This window comes from Sylvia atricapilla, chromosome 1 (assembly GCF_009819655.1).
Source record: "Sylvia atricapilla isolate bSylAtr1 chromosome 1, bSylAtr1.pri, whole genome shotgun sequence".
NCBI lineage: Eukaryota > Metazoa > Chordata > Aves > Passeriformes > Sylviidae > Sylvia > Sylvia atricapilla.
The window spans coordinates 14,537,138-14,557,405 of NC_089140.1; the positions used below are offsets into that span (position 1 = coordinate 14,537,138).

Sequence of the window (20,268 nt, forward strand, 5' to 3'; positions counted from 1 at the left end):
GAAGCTCCTGGAGGAGAGGGTTTCCTCTCACACTTGGTGGTGGGTTGTCTTGCAGAGGCAGCGCAGCTCCTGCTGCTCACATGGGCTCAGAGCGAGTCCTGGTCCTGTCACCGCCAGGCTCAGCCCCTGCCGCCCTTCCCCTTTGCCCACCTCGGGTGTGACTTGTCCCTGTGCCGGGGGAAGGGACGAGCTGCCTGCTTTTCCTGACAGACACTGCTAGTGCTGCTGCCAGGGGTCTGCCTTCCTCTCGAACAGCAGCCCGTGTGCTCAGGGTTACACAACAGGAGAGGGAGCTGAGCCACAGGCATGGAGAGGAAGGAATGCAGGCCAGGCTGTGGTGGAGTAATAGAAGTTTTGAGTTTGGTTTGTGACACTTTCTAGGTCTGAGGTTCAACTTGACTTCTGGCTGAATGATGAGTTCCTCCACTGCCAGGGCTGAGGTCATCCTCCCTGCCCAGCGAAGGACTGTTTTGTTGATGAGCCTGCAAGGTCGTGATGAAGTGTAAGCCATTCTTGTTATCTCACCTCTCGGGACGCTAAAACCAGAACTGTCCACCCAGGGCTGAAGTTCCAGCAGCGCCGAGCTAGTGAGGGACAGCCAGCGCTAACTAACCCGGCCTAACTATCTAACGAGGCCTCCCGGCCATGGGAGAGCACGGGGGCAATGGGGCCTCGTGTGCCGGGTCAGTGATCCAGGGATCCCCGCTCCCTCCCTCGGCCCGGCCTCTGCTCTGCCCTCACCCGGAATGGCGATCCGTGGGCCCGGCGTGCGGCGCCAGGGGGCGCCCGGGGCTGCGCCTCGCCATTCCCGAGGGATTTTTTTTTTTTTTTACGGGAAGATACTTGGAAATGCCGCAATATTAGTTTTGTTTATTTGACTGCAAAAGGAATGGTGTGAATTAATGGCAGAAAGTCAGAGCTATGCAGTGGGTAAATCGTTATCAAATCCACTCATAGGTGAAGCTTGAGTCATTTTTGTTTTTTTCTCTCATTTCCAGCTGACTTGTCTCCATTGATCCACAGACACAGGCACGAGAGAGGTGGGAAGAGTCATTCCTGATGAGAAATAGATTTTTCCCCCACACTCATTATTGTAGAGGACTGTCAGTTTCCCTTGGCAGCCTGTACAATGGGCTTGCTCTCTAATAAATGCAGATAGCATTAAATTAACGTTTCATTCCCACAGTGACAAACAGTGGCAGCCAGTTCCAGCGCAGGATAATTCAATGACAATATTGCAGCAGACATGTACCTCGCCTGTTATGGGCTAATCAGAGATGCAGTCTTCAAATTGGACTCAAAGCATCACAGAACTTGGAGTGAGTTTATTAACCTTTATTAGCTGGTGAAAATGAGCTGGGAACTGGGAAATGAGAGAACATGAATAATAAAAACAAGGAGCCAAAATGCATAAAAATAAGCCTAAAAGCATGAGTGAAATCTAATAAAAATTTTCTTTCTACTCTTCATCTAACTCTAATTGGAAACTGCAGGAGCTGTCAGGGGAGGAGAGCTACATCCACAACTGACTGTGGGAGTGTAAGCACATGTGAACATGAAGAGAAGGATCCTTGGTTCATACACTTGGCTGATAAAGCTGGTAGAAATTGTGCTGCCAGCCTGGGAAAGGATGGAGTTTGGCTTTATTGTGTTCTTGGTCAGAGTTTGGAAACCTAGGACAAGGCAAGGCTGTGGAGAAGGAGACCCAGAGGTATCTGGAAACACCAAAGAGCTCCAGCAGAGAAGAGCAGATGCCCACTGCAGGGAGACTCCAAGGGCCATGAAGGTGAGCAGAGCCCCCCAGAACCCTGCCATGGTGCAGAGAAGGGAGGTGCTGGCCCTCAGGCAAGACCTGACTCTGAGGCTCCTCTCTGCTCCTCCTCTGTTGCCTTTGTTCCTCCCTGCTGATGCTTTGCCTGTGGGCCTTCATTGGCCCTACTGTGAATGCATCTTTGTTTTGGGGTTACAGCACATATGGGAGAACGCTCCAGAGGGAAGTGGATACTGAGCTTTTTGAGAAAACTTGCAAAGAAGAAGAGATTTTGCAAGGACAGGAAATTCAGTCTTCACTTTGACAATAGGCCCCAGGGTTTTGTTCTGCACATCAGCAGTTCTGCAGGAGCAAAAGGACCAGTGGCAGCCTTGGAAAACACAGGGTTCCCCTTTCACTTGTGCTCAGCTTTCTGAGCTGTGTGTTTCTGAAAGGGCTATTTTGGTGCATGTGTTCTCAGTGAGAGAAATGCTTCAGTTAGTGCTTGGCATAAAATCTTATGGGTGCTAGTTGCTTTTTACTTTTCATCAGATGAGATATTTAAAAGCATCTCATTTGTGTCTCTTAGAATTAGTCTGAAGATTCTCATCACACTTGGTTTTTTATTAATGAAAGCTCTTGGAGACACATCTGGTATATTTTATTGATCATAATCTCATGGCTGGAAGCTCATCTTGGTAGCTATAGCAACAGAACTTTTTTTTTCCCCAAATGTCAACATAGCTCCACGAAAAGTGGAGTAAGGGGGAGCAGATAATTTAAATTACTAGACAGCTAATAACTCCTTCTTCTGTAATAAATCCTTCTTCTGTAACCAGTTCTGAGATTTCTGATTTGATACAGTAAATAATGGATAGGAACTAAATCTTTTGACAACAACCTCTGCAGTGGAAGCTTGTGAAAGCGGAATAACAAGGATGGATGTGATGTCTCTTTTTTTTTTTCTAGTTGTCCATTGCTCCCATCCTCTGCCGGGCTGCAGGGATCACGAGCAGGCTGCAGGCACAGACCATGGAGGAGCAACAGTACAGAGCATGTATTTGCAGCCCTCCTCCTCTGCCCAGTCAGGCAGAGGTCCCAAACACTGCCCACAGCAGCAGGGCTTGCTCTTGGGGGCAGGAGGCGCTCCCAAGATGTGCCTGGGAGTTCAGATGAAATGATACAGACTGAAATTATAACCTGTAAATATGCTCTGATGCCTAAAGACCCCTGTGAGGTTGGCACCACCAAGCTTTTCCTTATCAGAGATTTTTTTTCAGGTGTGTCTGCTCAGGCACAAGTGGGACCTGCAGGTAACTTTCCTGCACTGTGGGATGGCTCTTTCCTCTGCTTCCAGCTCCAGTGTTTGTCTCTGAGAGCATTCCTAGCAGTGTTTCTTCATCCTGCCTTTCAGCAGCGTCCTGCTAGCACTTGAAAATGGTGATGCTGGGACAGCCAAATAAAGCAGTGGGTGGAGGCTGTTGTCTCCCTTGCTCTCCCTTAGGGCTTTCCAGCAAGGCAAGTGGAGAACCACCCTCGGCCTCCAGCCAGAGCAGAAAGTCAGGTCCAGCTGTGGCTGCCTGACTTCTTCAGGTCTGCAAGAAGCTGCATATGGGTATAACTAGTATTTCCAAAAGATTTCTAGACATTCAAACCTTCACATCATCTTCTATGCAACTGAAAAATTTGCCTTTGGAAGTGCTGGAGAGCACAGCCCTGAGACAGCGGCAGAGGGTGAAAGGCAGACTCCTTCCCTGGGGGCTGCAAATACTGCCAGGAAGGGGCTGGAAAACGTTCCCACCATCTCCATGGCTGGTGAGCGGGGCAAAACACTTTGGTGTCTTTAACTTGTTCCCCCAATCGGTGATTGCGTTCCCCAAGTCCTGCTGCCGGTGGGTGAAATTTCCCTGGGCCACCACACAGCCTCGGGCAGGGCTGAGGTTCTCAGCAGCACTCTACAAAGGGCCTGGATGATGATGATAATGATAATGATGATGATGATGATGATGACGATGATGATGATGGAAGCCAAACTCACAGCTGGCAGCAAGTCATTCAGGGGCTCTGCTGCTCTAAATATCACCTATTCGACCCTCCCCTTGTGTGCAGTCCTGTCCTCAGCCCCGCCAGCAATGCAGCATGAGGCTGTCCCCGCGGATGTCATTCCACCAAGGAACCACAGAGATCTCCCTCTCAGCACCCAGGCCGGGCTGAGTTTGGGAAGCACACACATCTCCCTCTCAGCACCCAGGCCGGGCTGAGTTGGGGTCACCAGCCCGAGCTGCGCGGGGTGCCGATGGCCGGGGACAAGGGCGGGTGTCGCTGCCGCCCCGAGCCCCGGCGCTTTCCCCGTGCGGACGATGCAGCCGCTCATGCGTGTTAATCGCAGCGCCAGGTCACTGAGCGGGAACAAGGCGAGGATTGTTCCCCTGGAGCTGGGGAAAAGCAGGAACGCGAGGCACGGGGCGGGCAGAGAGGAGCCGTGCCGCCCCATCGCGGACCCGGCAGAGGGTGAGCTGTGTTTCCTCTGCCGTGGGGAATGCCAGGGGCTGCTTGCCGCAAGGGATGCTCCGATCGATGCCGGGACCTCGCTGCTGCTGAATAAAAGAGTGACTTGGCGCAGGTTGGCGCTGACTTGGTGAAACACGTTTCCCCTGAGCTGCACCCGTGGAGCGCCCTGGGAGAGGAGATAACCATCGGGAAAATATGCAGCTACGGTGCTGCCAGGGATTTGACACAGCAAAATCCTTGTGCTGTTATGGGTTTCTGCGGGTTGGAGTGCACCTCCCTGCCGGGACAGGTCCCTCACTGCTTTAACACTTAGAAACTCGGGGAGATGGGGCCAGAGGGAAGCGCCGATCTGCCGCATGGTTAAGGGTGGGCGCCGTGGGGCTTTGCTTCCCAGTCAGTCAGTCAAGTGCATCACTGTGAAGAGTCTGCGCTTTTATATGGTGAGAGTTGACATGGAAGAATAAAGCAGGTCCACAAGAGCAGACAAAACCAATGTGCCTGAAGAGAGTTTCAAAGGACAAAATGGCTCGTGTGGTTGAGGAAACTCAAGGGGACCTCTTCAGAAAAGGAGTGTGGTGTTGTACTTGAAAGGAATAAAGGTGTACAGAGTCTTTCTTTGCTCAATTTAATTTCTTCTCCTGTCTTTGTATTTCCTGAATGCTATCCCAGGAAAAGTCTTTCCCCTTCAGCAAAGGTTTTGCTGCATTAATGTAGCTGAGGGCCTCTCAGAGATCAATGCTGGAAGAGTTTGCCTGGTGCTGCTACTAGCAGTGGGTTCATCACTGATAGGATCATCAGCAGAGAATTGAGCACCCACTTAGAAGTTTTGAACTCATACAGACCTCTCATATTTTAGAAAAGATTAATGAGGCCACCTTTTGTTTTAATTCCTGTTGTGTCTTTTTAGCTGTGCAGATGGCATACCAACCATATCTAAGAGGAGCATCAGACAAAATCATAACCCAAAATTTAGGTGCATCACAGCAACCTGCCCTGACCCAGTAGGGATGTAGTTCTGTTACCTCCCCCTTTTCCACACTTGCAGACATCAAAGTCCCTACATGACTCCAGGACACCACTGCTGGGGAGAGGGAAGGTGCTGACCCCTCGCACCCAGAACAGGGCTCAGTGTTTGGGAATGTGCTGCAGGTGATATTACAGGTTACATTATTTGGTATTCAGCATTTTTAGGAGTGAGGATGGGAAAGGGCTTTTCAACATCTGCTGATGAGTGGTGACCTCTAGGACAGAGATTCACACTGACTTGACCCAAGAAATACTTACGGGCTCCATACAAAAGTGGAGAACTTCCACTGGTGGAGCTGAGAGGGCAAGACCTTGCCACTGCCCTTGGGCAGAGGAAGGGTCAGACCAGGAGTTCCCATGTCTTGGCTGTTCTAACCACAAAAATTCCTAAACCAGAAGGGTGAATGTAGCAGCAATGAAAACCCAACCCAGAAGCTAAATGAATTGAAACAGAAAGTCATGACTCATGCACAGTGTATGAGTCTGCAGAGCATTTCCTACTTACACTTCCCATATACCTTCAAAGAGATGTAAAAACCCTCCCCCCCCCCTTTTTTTTTTCTTTTTTTTAAGCTCAGTTTAGAAAGAATATTTGCAAAAAAACATTGTTTAAGCTCTCATGAAGAGCAGGGCTGGGCTCTACCCTCCTCAACAGCTATTTCAGCTCCTGCCTGGGGCATACTGCACTCCCTGCACTGGCTTTTCATCTTGTGGGTACATATCTACCTTTATGCATCCCCTGTGTAGTTGTGATATCATTAATGGTAGTCAAAAATTAAATATCACAGGGTGCTATTGCAGCCTAAATCATCCGTCTGACTCTGGTCCATGCTTGTAGCTAGTTGTGTGTGATTATTGCAGCAGGATTGTCTTCTTACAGTCTTGGAGCTTGTAAATGACAGCTAGAAAAGGAGAGCAGGGAAATTAATTTAGCTGAGGAGTCAGGTTTGTCTTCTGTACATGTTACTGATATAATCATTTGTATTTGACTCAGTCAGCAGTCATTTGTTACACAGGCATTAACAAACACTCATTAAAGTCAGGTAGAAGCTGACTTCTGCTTAATACACGAAATACCTCAGGCTTCTCATAGCACTACAAAATGATTGCACTATTTATTCAGGTATACATATATACACATATACATATAAAACACATGTATATACACAAAAATGTGTGTTAGATGCATGCATGCACATGTATGTTTGGAGACTGTTGTGTTCTGCTGTTATGTTATGTTGTCCACAGAGTCATCCGTGTGGATGCTCTCCAGTTGAAATGACCTCACTCAGTTTACACCACGAGTGTGGAGTGAGGCAGGGCTGTTCTCACTGCCAGTGCAGCCCCAGCCCACGCAGCCTGAAGTCAGCAGCAGCCCCACCAGTGCCCGGGTGACCGTGGCTGGAGTTCCAACCACTCCAGGGAGCAGCTGTGGATGAGCATCCCTCTGGAAGGTGGGAAAAGAGCAGCTACTCTGCCCCAGCAGGGCATTAGCTGCATAAAACAACTTGGTGCAGACTGGGCCCAGTAGCAAGTGTTAGAAGAGCTCACATTTTATTTAGTGTGTCTGTTTCCAAGGCAGAGCCTGAGCTGGCTGCAGTCCTGCATTGAGAGCTCTTTGCTGCCCACTCCGTGGGGCACAGTGAGATTTCACCAAGGAGCAAAACTGCCCTGAAAATGCAGTGTGTCTCCTAAAACTGTGGTCACACTGCCAGTGCTGGCAGCAGCCACCCACCAGCTGCTCCTGCCAGGGCAGACCAAGGGGGCACTTTGCTGTCAGGGATCAGCAGTGGCTGCTGCACTTCTGCACCAGGGCAATGGGGGTAGGCAGCTGTTTTGTGCCACCTCTCTTCTGCACGAGCACCTCCAGAGCATCAGTAAAGTGGAAGATCTTGTCCTGAACTCTGATTTACTTGGAAAAGGCTATGTCACTAAATATTGACTCATTCTGCAATGAGACTAATACTTTCCAAACAGCTGCAGGTCGCTCCTACCCTCTGAAATATTCTTGTGGGGGAGTGACGTGGAATATGTTCCCCTCTGAAATATTATTTTCATTTGATGTGTTCTAATGGGTGTGCAATACTGTCAGTGAGATTACCCCAAACTGTCACGTGTTGAAGACTCTGCACAATTTGTTTTTATAATGGCACTTCTTACTCCTGAACATTTAAACATTATTTTTATAAGCAGACAAATAAGAATTGGGAAATTCTTGCTTGAAATAGGGAAAACAGCTCCCGGGGGAAAACAATTTTTATTGTTCTTGGTTTATGAAACACTTCACAGAGGTCAGACTTCTTTTCTGTGTAAAGATTGCACACGGGGGTTCAGAATGATTTTTTGAGTCTCACAGTATGTCAGTAGCAGAGGTATAATGTCATTATTAAGCATTAAATAATTAATGTTAGTGCTGAAGGAAGGAATGAGGTAGTAGGGCTGTGTTCAGACTAAAGCTCCTTGCTCTTGCTCTGCCTCTCACACTGCTCCAAAGCAGGTGCACACAACATCTTGCCTCTGCCTGTGCACTTTAGCTGCCCAGACCGAGCTCTGCCCTGACCTTCCCTTGCAAAGAAGGGCAGGCTTCTGCCCACAGAGAAAGGCATATTAAATGAAAACAAAGCAAAACAAAACCAAAACCAACCCCCAAACCTCAGCACAGGGCGTTGTGCTTTGAGGGGAAGCAGCCTGCTCCCCCGTGCCCGGTGAGTCACGTCCTCGGTGGCCGTGAGCAGCGCCGGGGCACGGCCCAGGCCCAGGATGTTGGTGATGCCACGGGCAGCCATGGACACGTTGAGAGGGAATGGGGAGGTCGAGGGGCATGGCAGCGGCACACATGGCCCTTCCTGTCACCAACAGGCAGGGCCCGGGCTCAGCACAGGCGGGGGCATTGCCTGTGCTCTGCAGGCACGTTCTGAGCGCCTCTGGCTCTTTGCAGCAGTGTCCAGAGAGTCACCTGTGCTGGGGCCATGACCTCAATGGCTGGATGGCTGGGAAGGTCCAGAGGTGCAGGGGGGCTCCACAGGGAGCACCCGGGTGCCCTAAGGCACAGTGACTCCGTGGTGGGTCCTGCTGGAGCTGCCCCAGGCAGGCGTGGGTGCCCCAGCTGCCACCATCCTTCCTGGAAGGAGCCTCTGCCGCTGCTCCTCCTCCTTAAAAATTAGGAAATTAGCTTGTGTGAAGAAGTGTTGTTTATACTCGTATGTCGCTAGATACACCTCCAAGCTGACTGTGATTCCAGGAAAGATGTGAGGTTGACAAATCAGGGAGTCCAAATCCGCTCTTCCTGCTTGATGAAAGAGTGTCTGATTTTCACCCTCACACTGTGACTTGAGTATGTACCTCCAGCTGCCCCTCAGCCTTTTGCTGCCACTATTTGCCTAAGATTCATCACAATTTTATACTTCTTGAATGACTGTCTTGGGTAGAGCAAATCTCTGATATATTCCTACCAACCCTGTACATGGGAACAAGATGAAGTATAGAATCTCTCACCAGGACAACAGTAATTAGCTGCAATTCGTGAATTAAAATGCATAATTAATGCTGTGTCACATACTGAGTGACATGCAATCAGTCATGCAATGAGAGGGTTGTGATGGCAATTAGAAATTCCTGAGTTTTATGGCCATTGCTGTGTCAAAAATCCTGCTTCACTAGTACAAATTGTCTGGGCAGTTACCAAGCCTTTGTGTAGCGTCAGGCTGAGAATCTGCTCACACCTCACAGGAGCCCTGTTGCAGCTCCATCTCCAAAGAAATGGCAGTTTCTGTGTCCTGGAGCACATCTCTGAGTGACAGAGTAATCCTGAGCTCAGGCAAGAGCCAGCTCTCGCCCTGCAAAAGGGGAATATTGAAGGTCCTCCTACTCACATTTCTTTCCTTGAAGTCACCTCCTACACAAACACCAAGAGCTCCCTCCCTCTCATAGGAGCTTCTCCCATTCCCCGGAGCGTGGGGACTGGTCATACCACAGCCCAGGGCTTTAATGTGATGTGTGAACAAAACTGATCTGTGCCTGCCTCAGCGCCCCTGGCACTGCAGTGCTGGGCTCTGAAAGCAGTGCGTGATGCAGCTTGTCCGTGGGTATCCTGCCTCCAGTGTTACACATCCAAAGTGCCTGTGCAAGAGCTGAGATACCTTTGCAATGACTCAGCTCACGTGTTGCCTGTCAGTGACATTGGCTGTTTCAAAACACATCCTGGGCTGATGCCACCCTATTTGTCCTCTGCTCCTGTCAAATGCTTCCAGCATCACTCTGAGGCACTGTCAGACGTGTTTGGTCTGGGAACTCAGTTTAGTATTTCCCAGTCTTTGGGTTTCCTCAGTCGAGATGAATGTTGGAGCATTTTCACGGTCACATCTGAATACAGGGAAAGACCAGCCGCCAGCAGGGGGGATGAAGAAGTGGTGTCCCCACTGAGGCTGAAATTTAAAATCACGCTGCTTGTAATATGCGAAAGCTCTTATTAAAAGAGGGAGGTTGGTGCTGGTGCAGACAGTGCAGTGTCCAGTGCCTGCCAGAAGGAGGAGCGGAATGATCTCCCCAGCTTGCACCTTAGCGCCACTCCCACTCTTTCTTAATGATTTTTAGAAAACAAACTTCGTTTTGCATCAAACACCGCCCTCCTCTATAGCCCACACTCTTCATGGCCTGTTACTGTTTTTCCTAAAGCATTTTGAAATAAATGCTGCTTTCAGACCTGTCCCCAAGCCCTCCTGGTACTGCTGGATCATCCTTTTTAGCCTTCCACCCCTTAATGGCCTTCTTACAATATTAATGGTTCACATTGCAAATAATATGAGATTAATCTTGCTCTGCATATTTTTACATAGTAATTGTTATTAAATCTCTGAATCCTGATGAAATATTACCAAGTGGCTTCTACCAGCTGCTACTGTGGTAAGGCTGGACACACAGACCACTGATTTATTTTTTTTTTTGTGTGTGTGTGTGTGTGTAAGCTGTACAAGACTGAAGAAGAACCACATATTATTTTTACTGCAGACTCTCCACAGGTCACTAAACTGACACCTACAGTAAGCAGGCCACCATTATTATTCTGAACAGGGAGGCAGCCCCATCCCAGCATTATGAACTGGTTTGAGAAAATTAGTGATTTTTTTTTTCAGTTCAGCCGCTGTACCAAAATGTTAATAAAAGAAACAAAGAAGCAATTACTAGAGTGATCAGTATGTAAAATTTGCAGGTGTTTCTTTTCAGCTAAAAAAAGCCTTGTCCACAAAAACGATTCCATCTGATCCACATTAAAACATTTTAATTCCTTGCATTTGTTAAAAAAAAATAAAAAAGAAAGAAAAGAAAAAGAAAAAAAAAAAAAAAAAACAAAAAAAAAAAAAAAAAAGAAAAAAAGGAGAGGCTCCATACACAGATCTGTTTTTACACATTCAAGATGCCAGATGCCAGCCAGCATCACGCTGAGAAATCCTCCCTCAGAAGGCACTGCACTGGGTGAATGACAAGGATCTCACACTGACCCAAAACGCTGCTGCTGTGTCCAATTGACCAATAAATAACGTCTTGTTCAGGGATGATCTCCTGAATAGCCAGGCAATCGCTGTTCCTTGGCTAATTGCTCCCTGATGGGTGGGGATTCATTTGGAGCAGATGTGAGTCTCTGATGCTTCATGGCTGAGTGTTTTCAGTGCAAACTGAAAGTCTCCAAGGGTGTGGGGCCAGGAGCATCCTGCAGTATCCTCTCTCTGTAGTGGGGAGTATTGTCACCAACAATTAATCACATTTTTGTTTGCTTATTTGCTATTTTTCCCCACAAATTTGGGGTCAAATTGATGAACAGTTTTGATAAAACTGAATTACTTTCCAGGGAGAATTTGCAGTTTCCTAGAAGGAAACTGCTGAGATCTACCTCAGCAGATTATTACTATTAGCAGCTCTGAGGATCCTTTGGGCAGCTGGAGACCATGTAGAAGAGACAGGAGTGAGACTAAACATTTTCCAAGCAAAGATATAATTAGGGATTAGAGAGACTGATCCTACTGCATAGTGTAATTAGGAGATTATGGCGTGGCACTGGCTGGGATTAGATTTGACAGAAAAATCTGTGCCCTGCTATATAAAACCTTCCAAGTTTTGAAATGGAAACCTATTAACAACAACAAAAAAAAATCTTCCCTGTCTTAAACCTGTGTTCTGCAGCAGCCTGGCTGCATGTTGAGGAGTGAATGGAAACTTGTGTGGTCTCCTGGGCAGAAGTAAAGACACCTCTGACAGGAGGTGCCCACAGCTCTGCCGGCTGCTTCCCCTTCCCTGCACAGAAGCTGGTCCCAGCTGAGCCTCCTCTGGTGTCCCCAGCACCCCCTCAGCCCAGCCTTTCTTTGAGACCTCCTGGGTGGTAGCACCATGGGGCAGTGGCTTCAGGACCCCCTGCTTCTCCCCTGGCTTCTGGGCAGGTTCCTGCTGGGATCTCCCCTAGGGTTTGGGTAGTGCGCCTGCCACCTCCCTGGCCCTGGGCATTGCATGGGAGGACAGAACCACTCTTCTACTCACTGAGGCCAGTGAAGGCACCCTGTGGGCTGGTGGGCAGGGAGAGAGGGAGAAACTCACCTGAGCACAGCCCTGGTGTCACAGCGCTCTGCATCAGCCAAGCCAGCCCCTAAATCCAATGAGTGCGAGGAAAAATGAACATAGATCACATTCCCTTATCTCCTCCACAAAGCATTTCTAAAATCGATAACTCAAAAAAATCCCTAAATTATACCTCTAAATGAACCACCAGCAGGACAGGCTTGGTGTGCTCTCAGTAAATTAATTCTTCTGAAAAGTCAATAAAACACTCCAGTGAAGCATCCCCCAAAACAAGTAGTAAAGACCAATTCTGCCACTCTGCTGCAGTATTTTTTGTGTTGCCAGAGATGGAGATTGCCTGAGGAGAAGAGGGAAATTAGGAACTGTAGTGGTCCCCTGCAACTCCAAGACCTTTGCCAATGGTTTTTTGGTCACACTACAGTTGCAGCACCAAGGCTGTCCAGCTCCCATAGCATCTTCTTCTCTCTTCTGTGTAGTATTAATTCTTCAGCACAGGAACCATCTTTTTACAGTGTTATATCTGTTATGAGCTATTCCTGGCAGAGTAGATTGTAAATGTGAACAACTATGAGTACTCCACTTTCCTCATTATACTCTCCAGCACAGGAGTTGGATAATAAAATAACTTCATTTATGATCAGTTAAGAGGAATAAATCTGGGAATGGAATACATGTGACAAACCCCCAGTGTAAGAAGGCACTGCAGCCTCTGCAGATCCATTTTTTAGTTTATCAAAAATCAGTGCATTGTAAAGTTATAACAGCCTTCACAAGAAGATCTTGACCAAATCAAAGGCTGCTTTTACTTTGGGGAGCATTGATTTTTTGCAAGGTCAGTTGCCTTTCTCTTGCTGTGCAACCACGGAATGAAGAATTGCAGAATTTACAGAAAATGGAGAGTCATCAGCACATCATCTTGTCAGAGTATGATTTGTCTGGAGACAAGTGACTGTCAGATTTCCTCAGTCTAGGAATTTAATCTGAACACTATCTGTCATGTAGTAATTGTGCTAAACTTCCCAACGCTCACATCAAGCCAAATATTCAGGATACTCAAATGAAGATTAAATATGCGATTTTAAGTAAAAAATATTCCAGAGCAAGTGCTTGAATTTTCAAATATTTTACATTACTTTTTTGAATTGTTTTGCAATTTTATCTCTCATATGAACTAAATCTTTTGTTGCACTGTAGGCTTGTCTAGTATATATAGTTGTTTCTCTTCTATATTGCATTTTGCTTGGTTGGGATTATTACCCACTGGAGTACCTTACTTAGCCTTTTTGCTATCTGACAAGCTAATTGAGAAGTTACTTGAAGTTGCAAATAAAGAAGTAAAAGATTTTGAACTATAAAAAGTAATCTGTACGCTTCTATAAAAGCATCTCTCTGGGGGATATAAAATGACTGCAACATACAGTGAGGAATAAATGGTAACACAGCAAATCAGAGTGATCAAATCACACTGCAATATCATCTCCCATTAAAAGATTAAATTTACTTTGACAGTAATTGCAGTTGAGCATCAACATAGTCGAAGTTGAGCTTCACACCTGAAGGACAGGATGTCATCCAGAGGGACCTGGACAGGCTCATGAAGTGAGGCCATGGGAACATCATAAGGTTTAGTAAGACCAAGTTCCAGGTGCTGTCCTGGGTTGGGGCAACCCCAGGTATCAGCATGGGCTGAGGGCTGAGGAGATGGAGAGCAGCCCTGCTGAGAAGAGCAGGGGTGAATGAGAGGCTGGACATGCCCCAGCCAAGTGAACTCACAGCCCAGAGAGCCAAACGTGTCCTGGGCTGCATCCAAAGCAGGGTGGGCAGCAGGACAGGGACTCTGGCACTCTGCTCTGCTCTGGTGACACTCACCTGGAGCACTGCAACCAGCTCTGGGTTTCCTGTACAGGAAGGACATTCCTGGAGCAAGTCCAGAGGAGGCCACCAAGATGATTAAAGTGATGGAGCTCCTCTCCTGTGAGGAAAGGCTGGGAGAATTTGATTTGTTCAGTCTGGAAAAGTGAAGGCTTCAGCATGATCTAATTTCGGCTTTTCAGTATCTGAAGGGAGTCCACAAGAAAGATGGAGAGGGACTTTTTACAAGATCATGTAGTGACAGAACAAGGGGGAATCAATTCGAATTGAAAGAGAATAGGTTTAGATTACATATTAGGAAGAGATTCTTTACTGTGAGAGTGGCCAGGCACAGGCACAGGTTGCCCAAAGAAGCTGTGGATGCCCCATTCCTGCAAGTGTTCCAGGCAAGGCCAGAGGGAGCTCTGAGCAACCTGGTCTGGTGAAAAGTATCTGCCCATGGCAGGGGGTTGGAACTGAATGATCTTTAAGGCCCCTCATAAGGACAGATAATATGAAAGCATGAGAACTTGTTTTAAAAGTGTGTGTTGACAGTCATCTGTACAAAGTGCAGGAGACTTCCTCCCACATTTGGCCCAGCAGGACCACTAGGTCATTTGTCAGAAGCTACAGAAATGGTCAGGAACTCTTGAAATGGGAATTTTATTCCTTTTTTCCAGAGTAGGTTTTTTTGTCTTTCGTAAGATCTTGAAGATCTAACTATTCCTAAAATACCTGCTTGCTTAGGGGAATTTTAAATGTGAATCTTCTCACTTGTGTTTACTTGTATATCTAACAAAGTACCCTGAAAAGATCTATATTTAAATCAAGCTTACTCACCTGCCTGACAGCTCAGTTCTGTGGAATAATCTTGTTGCTTGGGATTCACCCAGAGCCCGGGAGGTAACTTCAACACCCTCAAAGATGCCCCTTGTACTGCAGTGAGCCCCAGGTCATCCACCCAACTTTGGGGCCTGGAAGTGGGATGAGTGTCCCTGGCAGTGCCCACAGATGGCAATAACCCAGCCTGGGTGAGTCTGTGCAGTGCTCAGCAGTCCCCCCAGCAGCCCTGCAAATCCCTGCGGTGTGGAGAGAGGGAAAAGCAGGGAAGAGAGAGCAAGGGAATGAATAATAGATTACTAAAATCTAGCCAGCGAGAAAGTGCATACACAGGAGAGGGATAGAGTGCATAATTCATCTATAATTGCTTGGGGGGGATTTTAAATAAAGAAGAGAGCTGGGGTTTGCTTCCCTTTGTTTCTCTTTTGAGTTTTCCAGCTGTGTAAATGCGTTTTTATTCACCTGTCTTGGCCTTAGGGCTCAAGGGTGACCCAGCTACTATCCTGCCATCTGTCAGGTGATGGGGCCGGTCACAGATGAGATGCCAAGGCATGACTGAAGCCTGACCTAAAAATGACTGTAGCCTATAATACTGCAGCCCCAAAGTGGTGAGCATTGAGGATACACCTTTAAAAAGAAGAGGCCAAAATGCTGATACTATCTTGTCAATGGCTATTTCACAGTTCCTGAAAATACCCTGAAGGAATTTCTATCTTGTGATTCATGGTTAATCATCCTTTGCAAACCATAAAATTTAGTGAGGTTGACTTTTGTCACAGCAAATGAAAACCTGTTTCACTTTCTTCTGTTCCTGCAGAATAAACAAGGGAGCACAGGTTGGCTAGCTCGGGTCTGTAAAGGATGTTTCCTTGGGAATTGAGTGTGTTTGTATCTGAAAGTGACGATTCTATGTGATAATTTACACCCTGCGTTTGTCAAGATTAAACACTTATTTGCATTACACGGAGTCACATAAATATAGGCCCATGGACTCAACTCAGAGTTCTGTTTGTGCCAATATCCTGTCAGTATATCTGAAAGTCAAAAAACCCCAAGCTCTTCTGGAGGAACAAACAGCAAGTGAGATGACATGCCCTGGTTTCCTAATCACCGGGGGTGGGGGAGGGATAAAAGGCTGCTCTCTGCTGTAAAACCTGAGCATTTGTGACTGCTACTGTTCCAGGGCTACCTGCGTAAAGTGCCTTTTGTTTTCTCATCTTGCTACACTCTTGGCCTCGGTGAAAGACTTTGGCAGTAAGTTCCATGTTCTAGTTTGTGTGAAAACCTTTCTCAGTTTCCGCTTTGTAGCATTTCAGTATCACTGGATGTTCCCTTCTTTTTTCTTTTCTTTTCATGAAAAAACGCTCTTAGAAACTTTTGATCTGATTTGTCCTTACCATGGATATATTTTATTTCAGAGTTTCCTGGTACTGATCTTTTCCAAAGATGAATGTTTTCGATGTCTAAAAAAAAAAAAAAAAAAAAAAAAAAAGCACAGTGAAGCAGGAAGAATGGGTAATGCTCCCCGAGAAAACAGGTAGAAAACTACAGAGTTACTCACATAAGAGAGGGCAACACTTCAGTTTTTATGTCACCCCTTTCGAGAAGCAAATGCAAAGGGCTGGGGACAGTTATTGTTTTGCATGGGTATCTGATTGCAGGAGCAATAGCTGAAGACCTATAACTGTTAGAAATTAGTAACTGTTTATTATTGCTTCATTGTAGTATCACCAGATGAGTTTTAACTTCTGCTGTCATGGCAGCTTCTCAGCCTCCACTACAGTAACCTGTCTCATGCTTATTGCCAAATTATGGTGCGTCCAGCACTTGACAAAACACTCAATTTGTGGCACGCACAGAGTACCTGGTCCAGACCATCAGCTCTGCGTTTCTGATGCTCCTCTGCTAAGATGGAGCTGATGCGGTGAATGCCAGAGATCATTTGGTGCCAGATGGACTGGCACAGAAAACTGCACTTCGAGAGACTTGCTCAGAAGTAACTGTCCTGCCCTTTATTTTCTGATCAAGAGATGACTGTAGATACTTGGGTTCTTTGAGGATAACTTGTGGTTATTAATGCACAAAACAATTTCCATTAAAAAGGAGTGAAAATGGGTGATACATTTCCCAGTGAATAGTAAATTAACAACACATTTGGCTTCAGTCATTCAAAAAATTCAGATTTGATCTGAATTCATTTGAACGATGCTGCCTAGGGAGAGCAAAGGAAAAGCGATGTCATTGTATTCCTATCACAGAGCTGGGGGAGGGGGACGCCTCTTTTGAACATTCACACTTGGCATGAAAAATGCAGGTTCAGTATCTGCTTGAGGGGATTTAAGCCCCCTCTACCACGTCTTTCTCAGTCCATCACTAACAGCCACATCATTTAGTATTCTGGGGTGCCTGCAATCCTGTTGATGCTGTTCCACTTAGCATGAATAATTAAATCTTCACTGCAGAGGGACTGAGCTTCAGATATCTTCCATCCTCGAGGAATGCTGCAGGCTGAGAAGCATTCACACCCTTTGTTTCAATGACTGCTCATATATTTTCCATACATCAAAACTGTGGCAGTCAGAGAGACCAAAGGTGGCCCTTTTAGAGTGACTCTTGTGGTTAGGAGGCTAATCTAGAAGAGATTATAAACATCATTTTAAACCCAGTTTCTGCTTCATTTGAACTAAACTACTAGGTCTTTGTTTTGCTATAAAATCTCTGACATTTAAATTTGTTTTGACCCTGGTCAGGACCTGGTTTTAATTTTGTTCCCTTCCCCCCGCCCTCCTTGCTTTTTTTATATTTTTTTTTTTTTTTTTTTTTTTTTTTTGGTCTCGGCAGGAAGCCCGAGAACTCTTCCTCCCTTTTCATTAATTGCAAACATAATGGTAACAAAACTCTGAGCCAGTGAACACCTCTCACTCGGCTTTGGAGTTTATTCATCCCCAAGGTAGAGCTATTATTTCATAATTGGAAGCACCTTCGAGGGACTCTTTTATCAGTAGTGTAATAGATACTTACGGCTGTGCCACGGCTTCCTTGTGAATCTGCCTTGGTGTTAACAGCTTTTACCTTGCCTCGGCTGTTTGCAACTGCTCCGGGGCTCCTCCTTCCAGGACATAGTTTCATCCTGACCAAACCAGCATCCTACACGGCGTCACCCTGTCATTGGGACAGACAGGTGCTCACCATATTTCTTCCCACGCTGCAGGAAGAGATCATGACCTCAGTTATGCAAAACAGCGGATGGAGAGAACATATTATGTGCTGCTAGAGTCATGACCTAGTATGCACAAGGCCTCTAGACTTTCTAATTAGGGATTGAGCTAATTAGAACTGGCCAAAATGGCCATGGAGTGCACATGTTTTTATTTCATAGGCTTCAAAAGAGATATATGCCTCTAAAAGGTTTAGCATTTATTAAATTGGAACTTGACTTTTCAAATTAAGCGCGTGATTACGTGAATCAACAAATTTTTTGAGAACTTGGGGATTGCTTTAATGACTTTGATAAGCATAAGATGTTTTCACTAGCATTTTAGGGAGTGTCAGCTCAGTGAGTGGCTGAGGCTGGGGAAAAATGCATTAGACCACAGCTATGGTAAAGAGGTGCAACGCAGTGTCACAGCCACCACAGCCTTTTTATTTCTACCTTTCTTTATTGCAGAGCAATTGTAATGGTCAAACCATGATCTACATGAAACACTCCAGGGGATCCTTCACATCAGCTTGGGATGTAAAACTACACTGGCTGAGCCAAAACACAAAAAGATTTCCATTCTTCCTAATGAAACTTCTACTTTACTCTTTAAAAACCGCATGAACATAAAAAAGACCCACCCAATCCCCTTTTATCACTTTCTACCATCGTTTCCTCTCTAGTGAAAACCTGGAATGACTCATTTCTGGCTAGAAGCAGGTGAGACAGCAGAACTAACGGCAGCGTTGACTGTGACATCCATGGTGTTATTGCTAGGCCAGCCTTTGAGCAATGAAATTCTTTAAAAGGGTTTCTGTTCACTTTTTGATGGAAAGAGGAAGGAAAACCAGCAGAGAAACTTGCAAGAAAGCAAACAAGACAAAATGTGGACTTGGATTCCTTAAGATATCTCTATTTGAAGGAGTGATGGGATTGGAAAGGGTTTGGGCCCTGAACTCCAGTGACTCCTTGGGAATGACTATGATATACTGAAATTACTAAGAACTCTGAGCCAGCACATAGTTTCCTTCATATCAGCCCACTCAGAGACTTGAAATAACTTTTTTTTTTTTTTTTTTTTTTTTTTTTTTTTTTTTTTTTTTGTCAAAAGCAAAACACAGAAATGAAAGATATAAACACAGCTTGTCATGGTAATGTCGTCACCTTTTACATGACTCTTTCTGCAGTAGCTATTGGCACATGAGGATTGTTTTTTTTCTTTTATGAAGCAGAATGAAATTCAGAAGAGTTGGTGCAGGGGCTATCATGGAACAGAGGAACTGGAGTAGGAAGGATAAAAGGTGGCATCTGTACTAGTCAATTAAACACAGTCACAGGTGCTGGAACTTGATCATCCACACTGTGAAATTGTAAAAGCAGTCCTCCTCATGGCTTTGCTGAGAGGCTAGCTTGCCATCTCCCACACATGTTCTGCAATGGGGCCATTCCCAGCCAAGCTGTAGACTGTGATTTCCAAGAATGTTTACTCAGTTGAATATCACAGTTACCAAATTAAGTATTTTTCTGAGTCACTGGGGTCCACAGAGTGAAACCTCTTCCACCAGCACTGCTCTCTAGTTCAGTTTTCTTCAAGAACAACCCCATGGTGACCAGGCAATACCTTCAAGAGAAAATATCATGCTCATATAGCAAAAGAATTCGGAGAACATCTGAAATAAAACATGGATGTCTAATTTTCATATGGCTGATTTCAGGCAGCTGAAAATTAAAATCTAAGTCACCCATTTTTTTCTCATGAATTTGTCTAATTCTTTATGAACATGAAAACTTTGGCATTCACCATTTCCATTGGCAGTGATTTCCACTAAGTACATGAACAGACTCTAGAGTGCAATTGATCTGATCACATAGGGGTGCCTACTTCAGGATGAGAATAATTAGTCCCCAGACTCCTTTGATTGTGACAAATAGAACTCCACTGAGTCTGAAGGGAGCTTTGTCATTTTTCTTTGATGTAGATACACATTAATAGATATCCAAAAAATCTTGGGCAGGATGAACGTCTCCCCTGGCTTTTAGCTATGCTTGTTAAGCTGAGGGGAAATCTATCCAGGCTATCAGTTACTCCTGTTCCTCAGAAAAAAACACCCAGTATTAACCAGACAACCTCACTTCACTTTGACCATCCACTGGGAGCTTTGGTGGACCTTGAGGAGCCTCTGTGGTTGCATGGAACTAGCAATGTGCAGCAAGAGTTGGAACTTCCAGTTTCAGAGCTCCCAGCAGTGACTGGGTGATTTATGTCATGCCAGACCCTTGCACTGAAGTAAATTCTGAATTTCTGTGGTTTGAGGAACCAGAAACTCCCCTAAAAAACTCCTGAAACTTTGCTAAGCCTGAATTTGGTGTAGTACAATAAAACTGATTTCAACATGTGTAAAACATTTGATACACTAGGTTTTATTTAATTCTTTTTGCAAAGCTGTGTATTATTTTGATTCTGCTTATCAGAGGTTGATAAACAACTCTTCCTTTTCATTAGAAAACATACAAGGTACTTAGA

General features: G+C 45.8%; 1 long non-coding RNA gene across 1 annotated transcript; it reads left to right on the forward strand.

Annotated features, from left to right (window-relative positions):
• The first annotated feature begins 15,669 nt into the window (after positions 1-15,669).
• On the forward strand, positions 15,670-16,042 carry LOC136363544 (uncharacterized). Its single transcript, XR_010744004.1, has 2 exons — positions 15,670-15,799; positions 15,964-16,042. It is a non-coding gene; the product is annotated as an uncharacterized lncRNA (long non-coding RNA).
• Positions 16,043-20,268: the final 4,226 nt, after the last annotated feature.